Here is a 9297-nt window from a genome sequence, read left to right on the forward strand (position 1 = left end):
TCTCTGGCTTCAACTTTCCCTCATGAAATGGACTTTAAGGCATTCCCAAAAGATAGAGGGCCATCTAGAGGCCAGAGGCCTTAACTGAATGCCTTCAAAGGTGTTTGAAATTGTAGAATTTGAAGTGACCATCAGAGCAAAGATCTGGGGTTTGGAAGTTAAATAACCTTAAGCCTACTTCCTGCAGTTTACCTAGACTGTGGAGCATTTTGGTTCACTCTCGTGTCTACAGAGTGATGACTTGTAATATCATTACAAGTTGGTAATGGTACACTTCACTAAAACTGAAATGTTTATATTTCAAATAAGGATTATTTGTGTTTTCTATTTCTAGATGAGGAAGATAATAAGCTAGGAAATACCATAAAATTGACTTCACCTCAAAATATGTATTTCTAAATACCAAAATTAATTTATAAAAGAAATTTATTATACAAGATAACATACTAAAATCAGAACTAAAGTCTATGCAGTATTTACAGGAAAGGTCAAACCTTGAAAACTTATTATGTGGATATCTTCTTCAACGAGATAAAATGTTTATCCATTTCTGCCAAAATGGCCAACTTTTGGACTAAATGATCAAGTTACTGATGTTTGGATGAGAGAGGGCACCTGACTCAAGAATAGGTGACCTTTAGGCCAGCAGAGACCTTGAAGACAAACTGACAGAAAAGATGAGCTAGATCAAGCATTCTTATTCTTGTAAACCTAAAATTGAAAATAATGAGTGAGATAGAAATGGGAGAATTGAAAAGGATTCCAGGAGGTAGTGCTGAAGAGCCATGGAAAGCTGAAGTCACATTCAAAACAGACCTGTAAAGAAACAAAAATGATAACTAGGCAGAGGTGGCCAGTTAGGAAAGTGGCAGTCAGAGCAGATGAGTGAAGGGAAGTGAAGGTGCTGTGAGAGAAATCATGTAGCTCACTGCGGGGATGAAGGGAAAAAGCTCTTCCTTGAAGCTCCCTGGCACCTGATAGTTTTCCATTTTCAGTTCACCTGAAGCTTTACCAGAGTCTTTTTTTCTTGAGGCACCATGAGGGAATCTCTCTTCTTTGCAAACAAAAGTATAAAAGTATAACAAGATTTTTCACTAGCTAAAAGAAATCACAGATGTTATTAAAGATCTACAGTTCCACACAATCATATAGGGAGAATTCTTGCTACCACACAAGAGAAAAAAGATTTTCATTGTAAGAGAGTAAACAGAAGACAACATTTTCCCTCACCAAACCAGCTTTGGTTTTCAAAATGGAAGCAAGAATTTGGACACTGAGAGATGGATGTAATAGCATACAATAGCATGAATGTCAGTTCTAGCTAATTGCAGAAAATTGATTTTCTCCCCATAAATATGCCTCTGCTCATATGCCTGGAATACTTATTATCTGTTCTGGAATATTTATTGATAACATTCTAGCAACACCTTTAAAACACCATAATCTTTATCATGTGTTTTTAGTGTTTCATGATACTTAAGGAAAAAACATTTAGTAATTTGCTGTTTAATTTCCAAATATTTGGTGATTTTTCCACTTTTTTCTATCATTGATGTCTAATTCAATTCTGTTGTGATCAAAAACACACATTGCATGATTTTAATTCTTTTATGTTTGTTAAGGTTTGTTTTATGACTCCAAATATAGTTTATCTGAATGAACGTTTCATGTGCACTTGAAAAGAATGTGTATTCTGTTATCGTTGGCAGAAGTGCTTTACAAATGTCAATTTGGACAACATTGTTGATAGTGTTGTTCAGGTCTTTATATCCTTATCCTTTCCTATGTTCTATAGATTACTTAAAGACAGTGAAGTTTCCAACTACAAATGCATATTTTTACATTTCTTATGTTAGTACTGTAAGTTTTTGCTTTGAGTATTTGAAGCTCAAGTGTTAAGGGCATACACATTTAGAATCTTGTGTTTGGGAAATGGAAGGTGAGTGTGTGGTAGTTTCTCTGTTGTCCCTGTCCAGCTTCAGTCTTAGGCAGGCCCTGTGCCCCTGGGTCTCAGAAGCAGGTCTCTCTCAGTGCACCTGCCCCTTCACTTGATGTAGTAGGTCTCTCATTGTTGGTCCCGAGACAGTTTCCTGTTCTTTCTTCATGTTCAAGGTTTAGTTTTATTTTGCTTCTTGTTGTTGTTTTTCCTTTATCTTTCATCAAGTTGCAATACATCTTCACCTATTCATTGGGGCTGTCACAGTGATGCCTCTCCTGCAGTGGATTAATGCTTTTGTTCTGTAGGTTAAAGGCATTTAAATGGAGCTTCCTGCTTTTTTTCTTTTGCAACAACAATTATTCTCTCCATGCCTGCACTACGAAGGAAACTTTCTGTGGTCTCCAACCTCTTTCCCAATCTTTCTGATGATCACACAGTGAACATCCATAGGGAAGTGTCTGAGTGGTTTTGAACTCCCCCTTTAGCGTCTGACGTTCTCAGAGCTTCTATACTCTCACAGTAGCTCACACTCAAGTCTTTAGCAATTAGTTAAAGATGTAAATGAATTATTTTATCCACTTGTGTAACAGCTAGTCTCATTCCATGCCCTGCTTTGGGTGAAACAGTGCTTACCTCCTGTCTCAACTGGGTGGAAGTTATTTTTCCTTAATGTCAGGTTAATTGGTTAACCTGTGAGCTCAGCTTTCTAAAGGATTCATACACATTTATGATTTTGTAGATTATCTGGCTTTTTCTTGTTATGTTGGGGTCATAATCTTTCCGACCTTCTGCATCCTACACAGAATCTGAAGATGCTGGATTTCTGTATGGTGAGGTTTAAAATTACACCTTCAATTCTACAAATTCAATTTCCTTTATAGATATAGGGTTATTTTACTTTTATTTCTTCTTGGGTTACTTTTGGGGAATTGTATTTTCAAAAAATTTATCAATTTTATGTAAGTTGTAAATTACTGGCATATTTTAAAATGTATCTTTTAATGTGTGAAAATCAATCTTTGAATTTTAATCACAATATTTTGTTAATTTACACTTAATGTAATGATCTAGCTGGGCTTAAGTTCACTGTATTGCTATTTGCTTTTGATTTTTCCCTTCTTTGTTCCCATACCCCTTATTTCCTGCCTTATTTTGCATTAATAAATGGCATTTGTATTATTCCACTTTACTATTAGAATTTTATCTTTCTATGTTTTAAAGATAAAATGAATTTTGACTTGTTATGAGATTTTCTGGCTCAAACTTAAATAGATACTTTTACCACTTCTGGAATGGAATAACCTGTAAGCAATTTAATTCTATTTAACTCCTCTTGCCTTTTGTACTACTGTTCTAACATATTTTACTTTTAAATTTGTGTAAAAACATAATACAGTAATTTTGACTTTAAGTTGCCAAATTCTTTTATATTTACCCACATTGTTTACCCTTTCTGTATGCTTCATTCCTTCCTGCATTTCATGCTTCTATCTGGAATAAGTTTCCTTTTAACTGAACAATTTCAATACTTTTGTAGTAGGTATCTCAGCTTTTCTTTTTTTGTCTGAAAACATTTTACTTTGCTTTACTTTTCAAGGCTATTTTACTAGATATACAATTCTCAGATTTTCTGGCTTCAAAAATCTAGATCTTTCTTGCACCTTTAGCACTTTTAAAGTGTCATTTCATTATCATTTAACTTCCATAGTTTCTGTTGAAAAGTCACATATCATTCTGTTTAAAAGTCAGATATAACTTTTCTTTTGTAGATAATGTACAGTTTTCACTTGCTACTTTTAAAACTTTACCTTTACTTGATTTTCCCAAGTTTGACAATAGTTGTCTAGGGTGGCTTCCTATGTGTTTGTTTTGGAGTTTGCTGAGCTTCTTGAATCTATGGGCTGATTCTTTCATCAGTTTTGGAAAAGTCTTGACCATTATCTCTTCAAATATTTCCTGGTTCTTCATAGGCCTCATAACATTTTACTATATGCTGGATGTTGTGTATAAGAGAATCGTAAAAACTAAAATCAATGTTATTTCAACAGGAGACAATTTGCTCTTTCCTATGTTAGAATACAGGGCAGATCACCTCATTCTTACCAGACTCTGAGCTAGATCAGTGCTCAACGGCATCTTTAGTTAGACATAGTCTTACTCTAGTTTCAAATGTCTCAAGAACAAGACTGAGGTGTGTCTGCAGTAAGGACCTCATCCTAGTGGAACTCTCTCCTAAGCATTTACTCCCAAATAAGACTATGGGATATTCCTGTGGGATTTTTCTGGTCCAGCCTCTCAGCACATCATACCCCCTCCCCTATAAACATTCAGTGAATGTCTCACATTGAAAACCAGCCATATATCTGGGGCTCTTCTAGATTTCAATTAGTCCTACCAGCCCCCATTCAAGTGTTCCATTGCTTTCTCTTTCCCCTACTAGAGTTTCTCTGCTTATGCCAAGCTCAATCCTCAGCATAGGCCTAGACTTGACAATTGTTCCCGGAGAAGTAAATGGCTGGCCATATCAACTCACTGAGGAAGGGCTCCTATCTCTCTGAAATTTTAGTTTTTTGCTTCTATAGCTGTCTGGTGCCCTTAAAAGAAGATTTTAAAAAATCTATACTTATGTCAAGCCCCTCAGCCTGGCAATCAAGGTTCTTCCCAAACTGATCTCAATCTACCTTTACAGAATTATACCCCAATCTCTCATTCCTGAAAACTTCTGGTCCTCACCGTGTCTACTGAATAACTGTTTTATTTTTCTGGTTCTATGCTTTTTTACTCATTTCATACCAGTTTTTAGAATATCCCTCCTCTTTCTATATATCAATACTTACTTATCTCTGATGCATTCCCAGCCTGGCCTGAAGTGATAACTTACCAAGTATAAATCCTTGAAGTGCTGCTTTTTCCACTAACTTTCCAGTGAATTATGTCTTCCCCTGATGATATCTCATATTTATTTATAGTATGGCAATTTCATTTTCATGCTATTGTTTTCTATATTCTCAATTATAAAGTTTCTTTTATATAGTCCATATTTTATTTTAAATAAAATTGTATGTATTTAAAATTTATATGGTGTTTTATATATACACACACAGTAAAATGATTACTAAAGTGAAAAACATATCTCCTCACAGCAACCTTTGTGTGTGCATGTGTGTGCATGTGTGCGTGTGTGTGTGGTGTGAGTACCTGTAATCTACCCTCAGCAAATTTCCAGTATACAGTACAGTATTAACTACAGTCATGATGCTGTATATTAGATCTCTAGATTTATTCATCCTATACAACTTCAACTTCATACCTCTTGCCCAATATTTCCCCATTTCCCCCACTTCCCCGGCCCTGGTAATCATCATTCTATCCTGTGCTTCTGTGTATTCACCTCTTTTAGATTTATACATCATTATTATGTATATTATTACATAATATACGATGGAATATATGTGTACTATATATATATTCAGACATACATTTACACATCACATTTATTCATTCACTGATTGATGCACATTTAGGTTGTTTCTTACCTAGGTTATTGTGAATAATGCTGCAATAAATAAGAGTGTAGATATTTCTTCAAGATACTGATTTCATTTCCTTTGGGTATACACCAGAGGGGAAGTTGGATCATATGAAAGTTCCATTTTTAATTTTTGAGAAAACGTCATATTGTTTTCCATATGGCTATGCCAATTTACATTCCCACCAACAGTGTACAAGGATTCCTTTTTCTCCACATCCTCACTAACACTTGTAATCTTTTATCTTTTCTATAACAGGCATCCTAACAAGTGTGAGATACTATCTCACTGTGGTTTTGATTTGCATTTACCTGGTGATTGGTGATGTTGAGTACCTTTTCATATATCTATTGACCATTTGTATGTCTTCTTTGGAAAAATGTTTACTCAGGTACATTGGTCAATTTTAATCCACTTTTTTTTTTTGCTATTAAGTTGGGTAAGTTCCTTATTATTATTATTATTTTTTTTGAATATTGACCCCTTATGTGATACATGGTCTGCTCATATTTTCTACCAATTCATAAGTTGCATTTTCCTTTTGTTGATTGTTTGCTTGCTGTACAGACACTTTTTAGTTTGGTGTAATCCATTCATCTATTTTGGTTTTTGTTGCCTGTGTTTTCAGAGTCCTATCCAAAAAACCATTGGCAAGGTCAAAGTCAAGGAAATTCCCCATGTTTTCTTCTAGGAATTTTATGGTTTCAGGTCTTGTATTTAAGTCTTCAATTCACTTTGAATTGGTTTTTGTGTATAGAGTAAGAAAAGACTCCAATTTCATTCTTTCACATGTGGATATTCAGTTTTCCCAATACCATTTATTTCATTTATTTTAATTTCAGATTCAGGGATTATATGTGAAGTTTTGTTACTTGGGCATATTATGTGATGCTGAGGTTTAGCCTTCTAATGATTCCATCATCCAGTTAGTGAACACAGTACCCAACAGGTAGTTGTTCAACCTTTGCGTCCTCTTCTCCCTCTCCCCTTTTGGAATCTCCAGTGTTTATTGTTTCCATCTTTGTGTCCATGTATACCTAAAGTTTAGCTCCCACTTACAAATGTGAACATGCAGCATTTGGTTTTCTGTTTCTGTGTTAAACTACTTAGAATAATACCTCCAGTTGTATCCTTGTTCTTGCAAATTACATGATTTCATTTTATATGGCTGCATGGTATTCCATGATGTATATATACTGCATTTCCTTTATCCGATCCACCATTGATGGGCACCTGGGTTGATTCCGTGTCTTTGCTATTGTGAAAAGTGCTACAATGAAGGTACAAGTGCAGATAGAATGATTTATTTTCCTTTGGGTATATACCCAGTATTGGGATTGTTTGGCTGAATGCCATTCTAACTGGTATGAGATGGTATCTCACTGTGGCTTTCATCTGATGATTAGTGATGTTGAGAATTTTTTCATGTGTTTGTTGGCCACTTGTATGTTTTCTTTTGAGAAGTGTCTTTTCATGTCCTTTGCCCACCTTTTATTTTTTCTTGTTCATTTATTTAACTTCCTTATAGATTCTGGATATAAGCCCTTTGTTGGATACACAGCTTGTGAATATTTTCTCCTACTATGAAGCTTGTTTGTTACTCTGTTGATAGTTTCTCTTCCTGTGCAGAAGCTCTTTAGTTTAATTAAGTCCCATTTTGTACATTTTCATTGCATTTGCTTTTGAGCACTTAAGATATAAATTATTTGCCTACAGCAATGTCCAGAAGAGTATTCCCTTGGTTTTCTTTTAGGATTTTTATAGTTTGAGGTCTTACATTTAAGCTTTTAATCCATCTTGAGTTAATTTTTGTATATAGTGAGAAGCAGGCGTCCAGTTTCATCCTTCTGCATATGGTTAGCCAGTTTTTCCAGCATCATTTATGGATATAGGGAGTCCTTTCCCCATTGTTAATTTTTGCCACTTTTGTTGACAATCAGGTGGTCGTAGGTGTCTGGATTAATTTCAGGGGTCTCCATTCTGTTCCATTTGTCTATGTGTCTATTTTTGTACCAGTACCATGCTGCTTTGGTTACTGTAGCTTTGTAGTATAGTTTGAAGCTGGGAGATGTAATGCCTCTGGCTTTATTCTTTGTGTTTAGGATTGCCTTGGCTACTCGGGCTCTTTTTGGGTTCTATATAAATTTTAGAACAGTTTTTCTCTAATTCTGTAAAAAAAGTGATATTGATAATTTGGTAGATTGCTTTGGGTAGTATGACATTTTAATGATATTGAACCTTCCTATCCATGATCATGGAATGCTTTTCCATTTGTGTAGTCTTCTTTCTCCTTGTAGAGATCTTTCACCTCCTTGGTTAGATGTCCAGGTACTGAGTGTGTGTGTGGCTACTGTAAATGCGATTATGTTCTTGATTTGGTTCTCAGCTTGAATATTTATGGTGTATAGAAATGCTACTGATTTTTTGTGCATTGATTTTGTATCCTGAGACTTCGCTGAAGTTGTTTATTAGGTCTAGGAGTCTTTTGGCAGGATCTTTAGGGTTTCTTAGGTACAAATTATACTGTCAGCCAAGAGAGATAATTTGACTTCCTCTTTTTCTATTTGGATGCCTTTTCTTTTGCCTGATTGCTTTGGCTAGCACTTCCAATACTATGTTGAATATGAGTGATAAGAGTGGGCATCCTTGTGTTGTTCCAGGTCTCAGAGGGAATGCTTCCAGTTTTTGGTCCATTCAGCATGATGTTGGCTGTGGGTTTCTCATAGATGGCTCTTATTATTTTGAGGTATGTTCCTTCAGTGCCTAGTTTGTTGAGAGTTTTTATCATGAAGGGATATTGTATTTTATCAAATGCTTTTTCTGCATCTATTGAGATGATCATATGATTTTGTTTTAATTCTATTTATGTGGTGAATCACATTTATTGATTTGCATATGTTGGACCATCCTTGCATCCCAGGAATAAAACCCACTTGACTGTGATGAATTAACTTTTTGATGTGCTGCTGGATTTGGTGTGCTAGTATTTTTTGAGGATTTTTTCATTTGTGTGTTCAATGTCATTTTCTTTTTTGTGTTTTTGTCAGATTTTGGTATCAGAACCACACTAGTTTCATAGAATGAGGCAGAGAGGAGTCCCTCTTCCTCAATTTTTTGGAATACTTTCAGCAGGATTGGTACCAGCTGTTCTTTGTATATCTGGTAGAATTCAGCTGTGAATGAACACATTTGGTCCAGGGTTGGGTTTTTTGTTTTTTTTCTCTTTTGGTTGGTAGGTTTCTTACTGCTGATTCAATTTCCTTACTCGTTACTGATCTGTTCAGGATTTCTGTTTCTTCCCGATTCAATCTTGGGAATCTGTGTTTCCAGGAATTTATCCATTTCCTCTAGACTTTCTAGTTTGTGAACATAGAGATGTTCATAATATTCTCTGAGGATCTGTTGTGTTTCTGGGGGATCAGTTGTGATGTCACTTTTGATTGTGCTCATTTGGAGGTCTTTTTTTTTTGTTAATCTGGCTAGTGGTCTATCAGTCTTGTTTATCTTTTCAAAAAATGAACTTTTTGCTTCATTGATCCTTTGTATGGTTTGGGGGTCTCAATTTCATTCAGTTCTGCTCTGATTTTAATTATTTCTTCTGCTAGCTTTGGGTTTAGTTTGTTCTTATTTTGCTAGTACTTTTGGTTGCAAGGTTAGGTTGTTAATTTGAGATATTTCTGTCTTTTGATGTAGGCATTTAGCACTTGAAACTTTCTTCTTAACCTTGCTTTTGCCACATCCCAGTAGTTCTGGTATGTTGTGTCTCTATTTTCATTTATTTCAAATGCTTTTTTTTTTTTTTTTTTTTTTTTTTTTTTTTTTTTTTTT

The 9297-nt window shown here is 35.0% G+C and overlaps 1 pseudogene; it reads right to left on the reverse strand.

Annotated features, from left to right (window-relative positions):
• LOC108529666 (stabilizer of axonemal microtubules 2-like) overlaps positions 1-9297 on the reverse strand; it is a 36269-nt pseudogene that overhangs the window by 1246 nt on the left and 25726 nt on the right.

The sequence above is a fragment of the Rhinopithecus bieti genome, unplaced genomic scaffold, assembly GCF_001698545.2.
Source record: "Rhinopithecus bieti isolate Rb0 unplaced genomic scaffold, ASM169854v2 scaffold_7045, whole genome shotgun sequence".
Classification (NCBI taxonomy): Eukaryota; Metazoa; Chordata; class Mammalia; order Primates; family Cercopithecidae; genus Rhinopithecus; species Rhinopithecus bieti.